Source organism: Microtus oregoni, unplaced genomic scaffold (assembly GCF_018167655.1).
Source record: "Microtus oregoni isolate MIOR12 unplaced genomic scaffold, Mior012 000001F_ref0000356, whole genome shotgun sequence".
Taxonomy (NCBI): domain Eukaryota; kingdom Metazoa; phylum Chordata; class Mammalia; order Rodentia; family Cricetidae; genus Microtus; species Microtus oregoni.
Genome location: NW_024543060.1, coordinates 52,627,807 through 52,643,710, shown reverse-complemented (window position 1 = coordinate 52,643,710; position 15,904 = coordinate 52,627,807). Strand labels below are relative to the sequence as shown.

At 42.3% G+C, this 15,904-nt stretch overlaps 1 long non-coding RNA gene across 1 annotated transcript; it reads left to right on the top strand.

Moving 5' to 3' along the window:
* The first annotated feature begins 2,774 nt into the window (after positions 1-2,774).
* LOC121463214 lies at positions 2,775-12,668 on the top strand. Its single transcript, XR_005976421.1, has 3 exons — positions 2,775-2,815; positions 9,230-9,340; positions 11,400-12,668. It is a non-coding gene; the product is annotated as an uncharacterized LOC121463214 (long non-coding RNA).
* Positions 12,669-15,904: the final 3,236 nt, after the last annotated feature.

The window sequence follows — 15,904 nt, the reverse complement described above, 5'->3', positions numbered from 1 at the left end:
TCAAAAGCCCATGCTCCCCGCTTGCAAGTGTATGTGCTAGTGTGCCCTCTGTTTGTCTGCAGATCAGGGTGTAGCTCTCAGTTTCTCCAGCGCTATGCTTGCCTTCTGTAACTATAAGCAATCCTCTATTAAATGTTTCCTTTTATAAGGTCACAGTGTCTCCTCACTGCAATGTAGCAGTGACAAACACACCAAGAAACAAACAAAAAAAAAACCCAACAGGAGTGAAGGGTCAGATATCATTACAACTCACTCCTAGTGACCCACATCCCTCAGCTAGAACCCACCTCCTAAAAGTTCCACAGAATCTCAAGATACCACTGCTATCTGGGGAACAATCATTCAAAACATGATCCTACGAAGGAAATTTAAGTTTCAAACTTTATCACCAAGCATCTTTAGTAACAAATACAAAGTTTCTTACAATGTCCTCCTGTTTTTCCCATAGACAAAGAATTGCTTTTGTAGTATTTGCACATTGGTCCTCGTTCCAGCTATACACAGGCTCTATATCCCAAAGAGGAACTAGGGAAATAGAGCAATAAAAGCCAGTGGAGCTAGCATACACACATGATAGATGTCTAAGGAAAGGCTGATCTCAGGGACAGTCAACCTGCTACAGTTCCAAAAGAAACTTATCCAAATCCAGTAGATAGACTGATGACATTTTATCAAGGAAATCTAGGGTATATGCAAAGACTGTAGAGGCATGAGTGGAGGTTAGAACTCCCTATGAGGATTTATACCTAGTTAGGAAATTACAACAACCTAAGAGGGTAGGTATGGAAAGGAGAGGGAAGGGAAGGAGAGGGTAGGGAAGGGAAAGGGAAGGAAGAGGAAGGAAAAGGAGAGGAGAGGAGAGGAAAGGAAAGGAAAGGAAAGGAAAGGAAAGGAAAGGGGACAGTCAGCAGACAGACTCCATGAGATATAATCAAATGGACCAGCTGCGTAGAGCAGGGGTGGAGTATTCTTGCAAACAAGAATAAAGAGAGCTTGCCTACAAAGCAGCAAAAAAAAAAAAAAAAAAAAAAAAAAAAAAAGCTCCTGAAGAACTTTGGTGAAAAAGAATGAAGGCTGGGCTGGAGAGATGACTCAGTGATTAAGAACACTGTTTTATCTTCTAGAGGATCTGGGATCAATTCCCAGCAGCCACATGGCCATTCACATCTGTAACTACAGTTCCAGGGGGTCTTATGCCCTCTTCTGGTCTCTGCAGGCACTAGGCATGTATATGGCACACAGACATACATGTAAGCAAAGCACCCATACACATAAAAACTTAAATTAAGAATAATGACAGTATTAGGCTAACTGGGATACACCTGTTATAATTCCTAGTGTTAGTCTTGAAGTGTTAAGAATACAAAAAGGACAAAAAGAACTCCCCTCCTCTGGAAAATGAAGACAGAGACTTCCACAGCAGTGTATCTGCCAGACCTCAGCTTGCAACTGAGTATATGTTTAATAAACAAACAGAAGAAAAAGGAAGAAAAGTACAGTAGCCAACAAAAATGTAAAATCTGGCAGAATTAGCCTGACCATGACATCAGTCCTTCCCTAACTCTCTGCTCTTTCTGCCTAACTTCCAGTGCACTTGAGGGCATATTTCTCTGTTTGTTCTCTTTGATCTCCTTTATGATTTTTTTTTACTTATTAGAGATGTCTCAACTTTGTTTAATCTACACTGCTTTGTTCATGAGGACTACATGCTCCATGCCATATAACAGGCTTCATTTATACACAAAGAAATTGAAGTACAGAAGGGCCATGAATCAAGGGGAAATTAATTCACCCCATCACCTGTCTGGTTCCAAAACCCGTGCATTTTCTGCTGTGAAAGCAGACTTGGAATCTGCATCAACTTCTTAGTAGTCAATAGTTTTCTCATTCTCAGTCTCATCATCTGCTCAATATACTACAGGGACCGATGCACAAGCTGCCTGCAAGCTGAGTGAGACGAGGCACACAAAGAATGTGGTACACCCTCGGGCACAGAACCTGACTGTCCAATTAGTGTTGGTTATCACGAGGAGCAAATGACAGGTCCTAAAGATCACACATCCTAATTCTCGGACGCTATGGATGGTCTAGTTTACACGGCAAAAGGGACTTTGCTTTAATGATTATCTTGAGGACACTGTTATGATGCCAAATTATTCCTGATACAGAGGGGCCTAATGTGATCTCAGAGTTCCTTAATAAGTAGAGAAAGAAGAGAGTCAGGGAAAAAGATGTGAAGACAGAGAAGACTAGGAGACACTTCAATATGACTAACTCCAAATAAAAAGAAAATGACCTTGAGGAGAGCAGGCAGACAAACACAGGCTGAAATGGGAGAGAAAACTGGGTTGTCCCCTAACATCTCCAGGAACAACACAGGAGGCTCAGACAGCCCGAGCTGCCTGAAAGAGATACTCTCCAAACTCTCCAACCTGTTGAGCTTCCAGCAAGCAGTGGGCTTCAGTTTCTAGCTTTCATGAACTGTTGCCCATGCTGGGGCTGGTGGCTGTTTCTGAGTCATTTCAGTAACCCTTTACCCATATTCCTTTAAGAAACCTCAGCAAAACTCATTGTTTAACAAAGCTGGACTTTTGATGGAGGAAGGTCATTGGCTAATAAAGGCACTGCCCTGGCCCATTTTATTGGTTAGAGGATAGGTGGGAGGAGTAAACAGAACAGAACGCTGGGAGGAAGACGAAGTGAGCTCAGAGACTCGACAGCTCTCCTCTGGGGAGCAGACGCCTGAGAGAGACGCCATGCCCCGCTCCCGGGATGAAGCTCCGACCCATGATGGACATAGGCTAGAATCTCCCTGGTAAGCTCACCTTGGGGTGCTACACACAGATGATTAGAAATGGGCTAAATTAATATGTGAGAATTAGCCTAGAAGAGAATGGGCCAAGCAGTCTTTAAATGAATACAGTTTGTGTGTAATTATTTCGGGGCATAAGCTAGCCAGGCAGGCAGCCGGGGTGCTGGGGACGCAGCCCCGCCGCTCCTATTACTACAGACTTTGACCCTTGGTCTGTTGTCATTTCCCTATCTGGGTTGAGAAAATATTTGTATATATATCCTCAGTAATAGTATCACATAGACTTACACCAGTAAGCTGCATACCTAGAAATGGTTGAAACAGAAAGACTTACAGCATGTTAATATTCCATAATTATGAAGACAGAAAGCAAAAAGGACTTCCTTAGACTGAACTCTATGGTAACTACAGTCAAAGTCCCTGAATAGGCAGCAAGAAGTAGACATGAACTTGTTGAACTTTAAAATGTGTGTGTTGTTGCAATGATGGTGCATTTTAAGGACACAGGCAGCTTTAGCTTTTGTAATCTCTTCTTCAGACTCAAGTATTTTGCCACAGTGAACACTCTTGGTGTCAAATCCTACTGCCTACTAGAATTCCAAGGAAAAAGAAAAAGCTACTAAAGAAAGACGGAAGCTTGGGATTCTACTTCTTGATAACCATGTTGTGTGAATTTTTAATCACTTCAACAATAGAAGGTACAAGTAAGACACCATCAATATACCAAGTCTTACATTCACATTGCATTCTGTACTTGCAAGCTTTTATGGGAGCCTACACTACAATTCTCAAGACAACCTACAGTGGTTTGAGCATCAAATGTCTCCCACAGACTCATGTGCTGAATACTTAGTCCCTGCATAGTGACACCATTTTTGGAAGGTTGTAGAGCCTTTAGGAGGTGGAGTCTCACTGAAGGAAGGGCCTTACTGTTTGATAGCCTAGCCCGACTTCCTGCTCAATCCTTTGTAGAATGATTAATAAAAACCCAGAGACAGAAACTGGGGTTCAACCTGAAGATCAGGAAAGCAAAACAACCAGTCACAGGCCCTTACCTCGATCTCAGTCCGAAATGACGATCCTGCCTCCAGGAATCTCGGAATGAGACTGTGAGCGAGAGTCTCCTCCCGTCTTACATTCCTCTCTAGTGCTGGGATTAAAGGCATGCACCACCATCGCCCAGTTTCTATGGCAAACTAGCGTAGATACTAGGATTAAAGGTGTTTGTCACCACTGCCTGGTCTGTAATGATCAGTGTGGTTGTTTTACTCTCTGAATGTCAGGCAGGCTTTATTTATTAAAATCCAAATGAAATATCACTACACTCCTTGCTTTCTGACCGTGGTCATATGACACTACCTCACACTCCTGCAGCATAACTTCCCCACCATGAAGGACTGTCGCTTCTTAAACTGTAACGTAAGTCAAAGCAAATCCTGCTTCCTTTCAGTGACTCTGGTCACATGTTTGGTCCAGAAAAAAAAAGTGACGAATAAATAAGGTTAAAGTAGGAATCATTTGTAACCAGGGCTTTGCAATAGCTGACACCATGGGGTCTAGGAAGTGCGGGGACTGAGTCTGGTCTCAGGTCAGGAAGTCCAGAGACTCTCCTCTGCCTCGATCATAACGAGTACTTTGTGGATTATGTTTTCATTTAGTCTCAGGACACTGTTCTCTCCGGAGTTGGGGTAATATAACAATTGCGCCAACTGAAAGTGCTTTGGAGCAGATGATAGCCATATATCACAAGGCTTAGCATAACATTGGAGCGCAGGCAGTTTGTTCGCAGGCGAAGCAGGCAGCTTTTCTGCATAATACAGCAGTGCAGCTGGTAATAGTAGAAGCTGAAATAAAAGATGGCGTTCAGGGGGTGGGAGCCTCATTTATGGACAAGGGAGGAGACCCTAATGAAATAGCATTTTTGGCCCTATCATCATCCTCCTGAGAAAATTCCCCGTGAGGTTTTCCATTTGAATCCTGGGCATATTTATGAAGATCAAAGTAATGGCTCTTTAAAATTAATTACATGAATTTGTAGCTCAACAACATTGAGTGAAAGACGGATGTTGTACCCCATGCCTTGTTACAGCTGTACATCACATGCATCAAAAGCCTGGGACTCTGGGGAAAGCAAAGTCCCCTCTACACCAGCCCCCAAGCAGACGGGACAGACGTGGAAAGGGTACAAAAGATCAGTCCCCAAAGTTGTTGTGACAGCTTAATTGTATTATGGTGCTTAGATAATTCCCATTTATTTGGCTTTTTCCTCAGCTCCAATGCTGGCCCCCCAAGCATAGCTATTACCAGGAAAATTAAGATTCACAACTTTAATGGGTCCGCTTGCTCTCCCTAATGCTGTCCCTGCTCAAAAGTCCTGGTAATTGTTCCACGCTGATCAGGACTTCCCCCCAGCCCACAGCATGCTGAGACCCGACAGCAACTAACTAATTGCAATTAAAATCTCCCACGTGAGTGGAAGAGAATAACATAAATTAATCAGTACATTAGCAGAATTACATTTAAATGTTCAAATGTGCATCCAACATAGTGGGGCATTTTAAATTATAAAGCAAAGTACTTCATTACGGATGCTGATATTTTAATGAGGAAATGTGATGTTTGGTTAAATGGGAGTACAATATAGAAACTTCCTTAAAATTAGCATCAATGATGCATTTTAATTCGAGAAACAAGTTGTGGACTGAGTAATTCCTGCAAATCAATGTGGAAAAAATTGCCTGGAGCTATGGAGACAGTTGATCATCTCACTCTCTGAAGAATTAATAATTTCAGCTGTACTAACTAGCATTTTATGTAAATTGTCAGATAAATCACGGCTATAAATACAGGTTTTTCAAGATAAAACAGTATGCTTTTCCTTAATTTATTCAGTCATTAATCCATGTATACTGAGACTATGGGATATAAAAAATTCAACATCCAGGCCAATAAATAAATAAATAAAAGGAAAAAAAGAAAAGAATGTCTTCTCTGGTGTCATGGAGACCCTAGAGGGGGAATAAAAGTCCCATCTAATATCATCAAAATTGTATGTGGGAAAACATGGACATAAATATAAAAATCATGTTATGAGTTAAAAAAGATTGGCTCAGTGGGTAAGAGAGATCGCTGCCTAACTCCTGTGATACCTGCACCACCCACATGGTGGAAGGAGAGAACCAACATTTACAAGATGTCCTTGAACCACCGCGCGCGCGCACACACACACACACACACACACACACACACACACACAAATACAAACATAAATAAATGTTTTTTAAAGAATTGGTCTCTCTAAGCAAACCCTTCACCAGGGATCCCTCTCACTCCCTGCTGTTTGCCCTGCTGAAGCAGCCTCCCCCTCTTGGTGTCTCTGTGACATGCACCGTTGCTCTACACCAGATGGCAGAAGTCTATCTTCTCCTGGGTGATTTAGGGCATAGCTTGGCACCCTGATGTGTGTAAAGATACCTGCTCGCCTATTTGCACACTCGTGGACACTGCTGGGTTCTGCGTGAACCTGCTGGTCCTGATAAACAGATAGGTAAGAAACCCTCTCACTCTTCTGTTTTGGGAAAGGACTGCCTGCAAAGATGCTTCCTTTTCTCCAGACATGGCCAGCACTCAGTGATGTGCTTCCTATGCCTCTCTACAAGATTAGACATCAACCTGCCACATCCCACTACTGGTCTCAAAAAACAAAAAAAAAAAAAAAACAAAGAAAAGAAACCAGTATTCTGGATCTGGATCATGATGTAGGACTCCGAGGAAACAATAACAGTCAGCTGCCGCCCCACCTGTCATCACAGAGCAATTGGAACAAGATATTTAACCAAGTTCGGACTAAACATTCACTCTTCCCAACTCCCTGAACCTGGTACCCCCTCACTATGGAGCACATAGGCTTGAGAAGAGACCAGCCATGTAGTAGAATATTCTCTGATACTCTGTACTGCTTCTGCCCACATGGTTTCCAACCTTGTGATGCCTGCAGGCCTGAGGACAGCGCACTATCCCTGTTACAGGATTCTCTCCCCATTACCACAGCCTTTAAGCAAAATCTCTAAAGTGCATATGTGTTTCCCATCAGGCACCACCAGGGGCTAATGGTCTCTGAGTGTGACTCTGAGAATTATGGAGATCTATGCAAAGGCATCTCATTATATCTCGAATTAATCATGTTGAATCCCAGAGAAAACTGAAAAGACAGACGACAACGTGACTCTTTATGTCTATTTTGTTCACATGTCTTGGGCCTCATGAGGCCCAGGTATGAGGCCCAGTGTAACTTCCTGAGCCTAGGTCGAGTCTGGAGACCTGTCTCTGGCTCCTGACCTAGGCCTACCTCTGCCCAACCACCGCTGATGTGGTGGAATATTATTGGCCCTTATTCCTTGCTCTGCCTTGGCCCATCCCAGGCTTCTCCACCCACATCACAACTTTCATACCAATAAATGAGTTCCTGCTTCAATGGACTTCTGAGTCAGTGGGTGTGTTTCTCCCCAGTGCCGGGGGCAGGAGGGGGAGGGCTGAGTTGTGACACTCATCATCCCATTCAACCCCAGGGAGAGTCAGTCAGGTCCAGCTCTACTCCTCTGCCAAAGAACCCAGCACACATGTATGTGAATACAGTGCCTGCAGATGCTCTGGAACTGGAATTACAGATAGTTGTAAGTCTCCATGGAGTTGCTGGGAACCAAAGTTGGTCCTCCAGAAGAGCAGCCAGTGTTGCTTACTTCTGAGTTATCCCTGCTGATCCCACACTGTGAATTTTAAAATTACTCTCACAGTAAAACATTTATCTTTTTGTAGCCTGCAAACAGCAAACTAGGCCAAAGCCTAGTTTGAACATAGCAGTAGACAAGAATCGACCCACCTGTCCCCTCCACATGTCCTGTCAGGATAATAATAAAGAACAGGAAGGGATGTGGGCTCAATGAGGCTCCAACCGTTACTATGAAATACTGAGGGAAAGGGAGGAGCAACAATAGTTACAAAGCCAACATTTCTGGGTGGAGTAAAGTCACCACACTGCTTGCACTTGGGTCTTAGTTACTTTTCTCACTGCTGAAACAAAACATTTAATTGAAAGTAGCTTAAGGAAAGAGCAGTTCATCTTAGCTCATGATCTGAAGATACTGTCCATCATGGCAGGGAAGTCATTTTTAAAACACACTGTGTCTCAGTTAGAGGTCTTCTTCTTCTGAATCTGTCTTTATTGTGTATCTGTAATTATGTTCTGACCAGAAGCATTTTTTTTAAAATGCTAAGTGCTTCTAAGGCTGCTTTGTCTTTTGGCTCCACCCAGTCCAACATGACGGGGCAGAGGTCTGTTTAGTGTGAGCCATGCTCACAGCCCAATTTTTGGGCACACAGGTGGGCTATGTTGCCATTAAGCAAGTTGTAGCAGTCTGTTCACAAAGCCCATTTAAATGCTCTGCCTCCTGAAAGAGCCAGAGGTCATGCTGGCAACATGACCCAGAAAGCCAGCATTTCAAAATGGCACAGCTTTTTTTTTTCTGCTATCACTGAATCAGGAAGACCTCTCTTAAAGCAGCTGTGGTACACCGCCAGCAAAATGCTGGCTACCAAGAAGTTGGACTTAACTCTGTTCTTTTGTGTCTAAAATTACTTTTTAAGCTTTCCCAGATTTAACATGGACACAGTTGACCACATTGGCTCGCCAATTTGTAGTAGGGAGACCACATGTTTGTTTCCAGCCTGCCCAGCAGCTCAGACCCAAAATAATCACACAGAAATTTTATTATTTGCAATACCATTTGGCCAATAGCTTAAGCATATTTCTGGCTAACTCATACCTTAAATTAATCCATCTCCATTAATCTGTGTATTGTCATGTGGTTGTGGCTTACCAGGTAAAGTTCTGTCCCATGTCTGTCTCCAGCAGGCTACATGGCTTCTCCTCAAATCTGCCTTCCTTCTCCCAGCATTCAGTTTAGTTTTTCCCACCTATCTGTTCTACCCTGTCAGGTCAATTCAGCTTTCTTTATTTATTAATGGTAATCACAGCATGCAGAGGGGAATCTCACATCATTTATAGCCTGGCCCCACTTCCTTCTCTTTGTTTCCAGTGTTTGGATAAACTATAAGTTCTCTGCTTCCTGACTGCCAGGCTGACCTCACACTCCTGAAACCATGCCTTCTTCACTATAATAGAGTCTATCCTTGCTGTAACTGTCAACTAAAATAAAGCCCTTTCTCCTCTAACTTGCCTCAGGTTGTCCTGGCATTTTATCACAGCTACAGAAAGAAGCTCATATAAGCTAGAGGCAAACAAACTAAGGAATGAGAAGCATTTTGTTGTCTTGGGAACAGGACCATCACACCCACTTTCCAATAAAGTCATAATACTTTGTGTTTCTAGTGTTACCTCTAAGCTTTTTTGTTACTCAGATATGAGTCCCAAACTCTCAAAAGATGACGATCATGAAGACTGCCTGTTGTTCTAACAGATTTGCAAGGATGGAGTGTGCCATACCATATGGATGTTCCTGTGGGGGAAGGGTAAGTAAAGAAAGACTATGGAGCAGGGCTTAACAGAGGCCTTTTCTGTTGTTCCTGCAAGAATAAACAGTCAAGGCAGGTAGACAAACTGGGAAATGGTCGTTTGAGCAATTCCAATGGCATCTGGTAGAACAGTTGTCCCTAGTCGTCCTGATGCGGGCAGATAGATAATGACATGAAAGAGATGAGGTCAGTGAAGATGTTTGGGTCTGAGCTCCATAGCCACTGATTTTCATATGAATGGAAGAATTAGCTAAGCAGGAGGATCTAAGATGTCAAAGCATCAAATGCAGAAAGTTAGGGGAAAAAAAAGATCACGGCCAATTCAGATGTCTAAATTCTTAGTGATTTGTTCTCATGACTAAGCAGGGTGATGGAGGTGCTGGTCGAGTTGTGTGTCGCTGTAACCAAATAGCCAACAGGAAGAATTTCACAGAGGGAAGGTTTACGTTGGAGACAGTTTCAGTCAGAGGGAAGATATAGAGGTACAGACAGGCCTTCAGTGACCTACATCCTTCAACTGTACCCCACCTCCTATCTTTTACTCCTTCTCAATCATTCCATCATATCTAGAAAACATTAAGAAATTAATGTACTTACTAGATGAGAGTCCTCATGACTGAATAGTCTCTGAAAACTCATGTTGAGACCCAGAGAGTACTTTGCTAACCTGGGTATTTCTTAAGATGAATCAAGTTGACAAACTTGTCATCATGGTAAGCAAATCTGAAGACAGAGGGATGGTTGTCTGAGGGTGGAGGTGAGAACCAGGCAAGAAAGGATAAAGGTCCAATCTTTGCAGATCAGATACTATAGCTGCATCCTAAGAACACGCTGGGGACCCATAGGGACCAGAAGCTATGCATGGGAGAAACATGCAGTACAGACAGGGACTGCTGTAGATGCCCAAGCCTGAGTGACCAGAACTCATCTCATTGCAATAAGAAAGAAGGTCAAATAGTAAGAGTTAGCACCTTTCAGATTTTCAACAGCTCAGCAATGGTATAAGATGTGTCCTGTTTATTAAATCAACACTGTAAAAACCATGAAGTCAAAAGGAGAGATTCATTCCACACATCACATAAGACAGGAGACTTTCTATTTTCATAAGTGTCTTCTGCAAACTTTAGGACAGACTAGAGAGATCACAATGAAATTTAAGGTCCACCTACAGGCTACGAGGCTGAACTTAAAATGCTCATCCCTAGAATTTAAACTTTGTTTTGGTTTGCTTTTTGAGACAGGGTTTCTCTGTGTGATGGCCATGGCTGTTCCACCACCACCTGGCAACATCTTTTTATTTAAATATTCTTTACTTACTGAACTGGAAAATTGCTAGTGTCCTGAATAAATGTTCCTCCCTCAGCATATCACTGAAACAGGAACACGTATCCTTCTGTGGTGGATTCCTCTCACTTCTCCTCTTCCTCTAGTTGTGAGTTTCTGTGCGGCAGCAAGAGCTTACCAGAAGACAGGAGTAAAGGACAGGTGGACCCTTCCCTGCTTCAGTAGCCTGAAGTAAATAAGTAAATACATCTCACCACCTTCAAAGACACCAATGCTACCTTTCTTTGACTGTGTGTGTCTGTGTGTGTGTGTGTGTGTGTGTGTGTGTGTGTGTGTGTGTACATATATATTGAATGGCTTGGTTGATTCACTTCAACCAATTTCATATTCATTCAATTTTATATATAAACACAATGACACCCCCTTCTTAACTGTCACAAAAATCCTGCATGCAAGCTACAGATCATGAATTAAGCCTTCTGAATAAAATATCAGGAGAAGGCTGCCTGTTAGGTTGTGCCAGACTGATATAAGATGGCCACACAACCTCTTGAAGAACACCTGAAATCCAGCAGAGCAGAAAATAATTGAATAAATGGAAGTGAAGGGGAAATTTTGCATGTGCTGGCATCCTTTTCCTTATAGGAGGTGTAGGAGGAAAGGCCTTTCATTCCATCCTGATCTGTCTTTGTTTTCTATAACTTAGCAGGTGAATTCCATACAAACTCCAGACACCACCTGTTGATGGTATATTTCTCAAACCTTTTTTCAGAACCCAAAGGAAATAATGTATGGAATATCTGAACAGAAGTCATAAATTAAAGAATTGACCAAGAACTAAGAAATAATGAGTCTGATGAAAGTAGTATAGTTGGATGTGGTTGCAAATGCCTATAATGCCAGCACTCAGGAGGAAGAGACAAGAGGACAGCCTGGTCTACATAGTGAGTTCAAGGCCATCCAGGAGCACATGGCAAGACCCTGTGCCAGATGAGGCATGAACACTGAGCTGAAGGACAATCTGGTTGGTAAAGTGCTTCCTCTGCAAGTAGGGGAACATAAATTCAGCCTCCAAGGAAGAAGGAGAAGGAAGAGAGGCTGTCTGCTGATTATCTTCAGATCTGGAGACCGTCCAATACAGGTGGATCCTCTAGGCTCAGTGGACACCCAGTGTAGACTACCTGTGGAGCCCCAGACCATTGAGAGACTCGTGTCTTAAGAATCAAGGTGGATGGCTCCTGAGAAATAACATGTAGGTTTGTCCTCTGACCTCTGTGAGCATGGCAACACACACACACACACACTTGTACATGTACACAGACATGCAAATCACAATAGTGTCTTGTGCCTCCCTAACATAAAAAAAAAAGTGAAAAGTGAAGCCAGGAAGCCACAAAGGATGCTTTCACATGACTTCCCACTAATAAGTACCACAAAGGGATGGATCAGAATGCAAACTTCATACAAAGGACATCTATAGGAATGTATAACTCATAACCTTGTGTTCAACATTGGACTGCTACTATAATTCTTAATCATCATGACCAAATATAGTCATGTCAAAATACCTGATAAATTAGCTTCTTGTTTTTACTTCCTCTGGCCTCAATCTCTGGGGCTATACCCAGTTTCATACGGCACACACATATAGCAGTATTCCACCCTTCCCAAATAAATACCAGTGTCCCTCAGAGACTCTTTGATGGTGTTTTATTTAGTTTGACAGCTCATAAGATGACCTGAAGAGGTAAAACTAACCTTTTCCTCCTTAGCTAAGCCTGGGCTGGTCAGGGGAGGATGGCAGTCTCAGAAGCCTGTAGAAGATTTACATGTTTAAAGACCAGGCATTCCCAAAGATAAGCCATGAATTACAGGCCACTGCAAAGCCTTGCAACCACAGATAAGCTATGATCCTCTTTTTCCTATTACTGGAGACATGGCTTTAAACCAGAACAGGACTGTCAACTCCTATGTAATAATTTGAACTATAAATATAGCTTTTTCTATTATTCTGGTAGCTTAGCTGATTTGAACACTTGCTTCAGGCCAACAGAGCCCAGCTCAGTGATCAAAAATTGTCTGTGTATGAGTTTTATTGGAGAGAGAGAAAGATAGACTTCTTATTAACAGAAATAAAAACTGAATTGAATAGAATAAAAATAAAGAGATGAGTTCTTATGTATTATCAATTAGGTAATTGTTTTTAGAGGTCTGGGGGAAAAAGGAATTAAAAATTAGATACATATTTCAATATCATTTAAAAAAAAAAAAACCCTAAGCTGTGTGTCAGGACCAAAGCAGTTAAAAATAGGCCAATAGCACAGCAGCTTGTTAGTAACTGCAAGGTTAGAGATGAGACAATGCCAGGTCAGCTTTTAACCAACCACAAAACTAAAATATCAGCAGACAATACATATGTTCAGGTATTTCTTCCAATCTATAACATTCACTATGAGTTTGGGGGCACACAAAGCAGCCTTTCACTGTCACAAAGTAAAAATTAATGATAATATAAATTAGTTAATTAGGTTTTCATCCAGAGTGGAAGTTTTGCACTTGTGAGTTCATCTTCATTAGCAATCCGGCTGGCTATAAAAATCCCTTAGGAAATACTCCTGTAGGTATGTTTATGATGGTGTTTCCAAAAAGGCTTAACTGTGGAGGGAAGACCCTGAATGTGGACAGCGCCATTCCACGGGTTGGGGTGCCACACAGAATGGAAAGGAGACAGAAAGCTAAGCAGTAGATTTTATCTTGCTCTCCTGACTGCTGACAGAGTGTGACCAGTCGCCCCAAAGCGTGAACCTATTTCCACGTTGTCTGAAAGTCAGGGGGTTTGAGGTTGCTCTAAATTGTTGACAACAACCAGGCCACATCCTAACCCAGGATGTGGTTACTTGGTTCTTTTGACATCAAGATGGTCCATACAGGTAGATCCACTACAACCTGACAAATGGTCAGGAGATGCAAGCATACTTCTGCTCCTTCTTGTTTGACCTGGGGAGTGGCTGCCTTCAGGATATTTGGTCTAGAGTGGGTTCCCTGCCTAAACAACAGAATTTGATAAAGACTTGATATCTCAAGGTATTGACGCAATTAACTGTTCAAGCTGTCCTTTGTATCATCTTAAAAAAGTCTTTTGTTGCCTTCTTCCCCCTTTTTGTATTGGGGTATAAAAATGTATGGAAAATTAAATACAGGGGATTTTGGTATTCACTGAAACTCCTGACATTATCTTATGTTTCTCTTTTATTATTTTTACTTGCATCTTCATACTCTTTATTATTTTTCTGATCCCCATGCCCCTGGTAAGTTATATTTTTGTCGAAGCTGGTCTCTGACACTCATGCTTGGAGGTTTGTCTCCTAGGCGAACCCTGTCAAGTTGACAATAGTAACCATGACAATGTCTAAGCTACTAAATGTCCTCAAGGCAAGAAAAAATAGTTTAGAAAGGAGCAGACAACAAAACTCCTCATCCTTGGGTATTTCTGCTACCTAGGATATGAATGGGCTTAAAGAAATCTGAAAGTTCAGACAAGAGCAAGACGTGTTTATCAGGGAAGAAGGTCAAGAAACAGAGCAAGGAAGGCCAGTGAGAAGAAAATGTAATGATAGGCTATTGTGCCAACCACTCCTCCTCTGTTACTAAAACTGCCCCCAAGGCTTGTGTTAAAGGCTTTGAGGCCAGTCTATGTTCAGACTGAGAGGTGGTGGAACCATTAAGGGGTGGAGCCTGCTAGGAAGGAGTCAGGTCATTGGGATGTGCCTTTGAATAGGCTATTGGGACTCTAGCCTCCTGCTCCCTGTACATCCTGGACACCAGAAGGTGAATGACTTCCTTTGTGTATTCTTCCCCCATAAAGCACCCACCTCAGACCTAAAAGCAGCAGAGCCAGCTAGCCTTGGACTAGAGTCTCTGAAAGTTTCAGTATAAGTCTTTGCTTTTTAGAATCTGTTTATTTCAGAAATTTTGTCACAACTGATGCACCAGGAGACCCGTAGACTTCAAAAATTGATCGTCTTCTACAGGGCAGCATTTAAAGAGTGAGCACCAGCTACTCCTCACTTGAAAACAACTCAAGGGCAAGAGCTTGACAGTAGGCCCAGGATACAAGCTGGCTTCCTTCCTCCTCTAACCCATCTGGCTTTGACCTTGGGAGCAGTGGTCAGCACAAAGGTAAATCAGGCTGCCTGGAGCTGACAGAGACGGAAGAGCTGTGATGTGTTTCTGCCCACAGAATCCTTCTACAGCCCAGGCGTGGCAGCAGACACAGGCCAGAACTATAAAATCTGATGGCTGAAGTCCTTCCAAAAGTAGCCTCCACCGGATGGTCTTATCAAGTAAGATTGTATATGACTTATAGGTTCCACATCTCTCAGCTATCAGTTAAAAATAAATTAGCTTTTACTATTACTGTGAGAACTTTATACCCTAGGCAGAGTTTATTACGAAAATTTAAATGAACCCTATCTATATAACAGAATTCATCCTCCAGAAAAGACATATTTTTCTCAAATGATAAGGTAGAAAACATTCCTTACACAGAAAGGCCCAATATTTAAGCCATTTGCATATGGTGATACATTTTATATTAAAAACATAAATACCACATACCAAAAGTTAACATTAAAATTAAAAATATCTTCAATCTTAGAATTAGAAAAATAATTAACATCTTGTAAATAAGAGCTCGGTCACATTTCTTCCCCTAAACAAACACATAACTCAAAATAAGAAAGCCCAAAGCTATTGTTAGATGCTACAAGCTGGGAACAGTAGCAATTCTTCCAGGATGGGGGCAGAAATTACTGAAAGCACCAAATGGTGGTTAGAATCAACCGTCTCTTGAACTTACCCAGAAATGAGCATCCTATAGTGCAAGGCAGAAAGAATTCTCTGGTGGCTTGGTGTGCTCAGAATGTACCGAGCTAGAGAGACAGCTCAGATGGGAAAGTGTTTGGCATGCAAACATGAGAAACTGAGTTCAACTCCCAGTACCCACAAAAAGCCTAGCATGGCAGCACACACCTGTAATTAGTAAGGCAGAGACTGGAGGGTCCCTGAGACTTGCCAACTCGCCAGACTAGCCGAATAGGTGAGCGACAAGCCAGAGAGAGACTGCCTTAGTTAGTGTTTCTATTGGTGCCACGAAACACTGTGACCAAAGCAACTTGGGGAGGAAAGGGTTTCTTTGGCTTCCATATTTCTCTCTTTTCATCATTTTAATGGAAATCAGAACAGAAACTCAAACAGGGCAGGAACCTGGAGGCAGGA